The sequence below is a fragment of the Propithecus coquereli genome, unplaced genomic scaffold (genome assembly GCF_000956105.1).
Source record: "Propithecus coquereli isolate 6110/MARCELLA unplaced genomic scaffold, Pcoq_1.0 Scaffold1626, whole genome shotgun sequence".
NCBI lineage: Eukaryota > Metazoa > Chordata > Mammalia > Primates > Indriidae > Propithecus > Propithecus coquereli.
In genome coordinates, this window is record NW_012140814.1 from 29,922 (window position 1) to 32,204 (window position 2,283).

Below are 2,283 nucleotides of genomic sequence, written 5' to 3' on the forward strand. Positions count from 1 at the left end.
CTCTCTTTCTCTCTCTCTCTCTGCCCCCATCCTTCTTCTTTCAGAGGAAATTAAATAAATTCTACTTCTGGATATCCTAATCACGGTCTGTCAATCCTTTCTCAAACCATCCCTGAAAAGGATTTCATATCCTAATGATCACAATGTTTAGTATAAAGGAAAGATGCTTGATAAAGCAGCAAGACTCCCCGTGCCACATGCCCCCCAAATCAACAAGATGCCTCATGCCATGTGTCCACAAAATCGACAGGGCATCAGCTAGTACCTACCTTGGAACTGCACCAAGTCCCTCCTGTTCAGTGCTACAGCTGGTTCAGCTCAGGTGGCTCTTACAAGAGCCATTGGTTATCGTTGCTAAGGCAATGCCCAGGCGACTCACTTGGGGTGAGTGTATCTGAGGACGGTCTTGTTGGCCTCAGACATGGCGTGCTGGCATTTCCCCTGCTCCTGAAGAAGAGACAAAACCAGATGCCTCTGACTATCAAGAAGAAAGAAGAAACTAATTTCTACTATCAATCTATTACATGAGAAAAGAAAAAAACCAGCAGAGGAGCTTCACGGCCTCTTTAATTATCAGTATCCTGCAACAGAGGGGGGAAAAGGCCACTTCTACCCAATAAAAGCACCAAACAACTTGCCTCCCTGCTGGACATTTCTTTCCTCCCTCTGTGTATCATGTCCACTCTCTTTCCCTGTCTCTCTCTGCCCACATCCTTCTTCCTTCATAGGAAAATAAGAAAAAATTGACTTCTGTATATCCTAATCACTGTCTGTCAATGCTTTCTACCACCTCTCAGCCCGCATTTCATACCCTAACAATGACAATGTTTAGTATAAAGGAAAGATGCTTGATAAAGCACCAACATGCGGCGGGCCACATGCACCCGCCCTACACGATGCCACAAGCCATTTGTACACAAAATCGAAAGGACGTCAGCTACCATCCTCCTTAGAACTGCACCAGGTCCCTCCTGTGCCGTGCTACAGGTCTTTGAGCTGAGGCACCTCTTAGAAGAGTCATTAGATATCAGTGCTGAGGCGACACCCAGGAAACTCACTTGTGAGTGTATATGAGGACGTACTTGTTGGCCTCGGACGTGGTGTGCTTAATCTTCCCCTGCTTCCTGAAGAAGAGACAAAAGAGATTCCTCTCACTAGGAAGAAGAAAGAAGAAACTAATTTCTACTATCAATCTATTATATGAGAAACCGAAAAAAACCAACAAAGAAGCTTCCCGGCCACTTTTGTTATCAGTATCCTGCAACAGAGGGGGAAACAAAGCAATTTCTACCCTATGAAAGCACCACACAGCTTTCGTGTCTGCTGGACATTTCTTTCCTCCCTCTGAGTATCATGGCCTGTCTCTCTTTCTCTCTTTCTCTCTTCCCCCATCTTTCCTCTTTCAGAGGAAATTAAATAAATTTTACTTCTGGATATCCTAATCAGGGTATGTCAATCGTTACTCCAACACCCCTTGCCACGGAATTCACACACTAACAATGACAATGTTTAGTATATAGGAAAGATGCTTGATAAGGCAGCAAGATGTCACGTGCCACACGCCCCCGAAATCAACAAGATGCCTCATGCCATGTGTGCTCAAAATCAACAGGGCGTCAGCTACCACCTACCTTGGAACTGCACCAGGTCCCTGCTGTGACGAGCTACAGCTCTTTCAGCTCAGGTAGCTCTTAGAAGAGCCACTGGGTATCAGAGATCAGGCGATTCCCCGGGGACTCACTTGTGGTGAGTGTATCTGAGGACACACTTGTTGGCCTCAGACACGGCGTGCTTGAACTTACCCTGCTTCTGAAGAAGAGACAGAACCAGATGCTGCTCACTGTCAAGAAGACAGAAGAAACTAATATCTACTATCAATCTATTATATGAGGAACAGAAAAAAACCAACAAAGAAGCTTCACGGACATTTTATTATCAGTATCTTGCAACAGAGGGGGAAAAAAGCCATTTGTACCCTATAAAAGCACCACAAAACTTTCCTCTCTGCTGGACATTTCTTTCCTCCCTCTCTGTATCATGTCCGCTCTCTCTTTCTCTCTCTCTCTCTCTGCCCTCAGCCTTCTACTTTCAGAGAAAATTAAATAAATTTTACTTCTGTATATCCTAATCACTGTCTGTCAATCCTTTGTCCACCCACCCAGCCACGGAATTCACACCCTAACAATGACAGTGTCTAGTATAAAGGAAAGATGCTTGATAAAGCAGCAAGACGCCACGTCCCACATGCCCCCCAAATCAACAAGATGCCTCATGACATGTGTC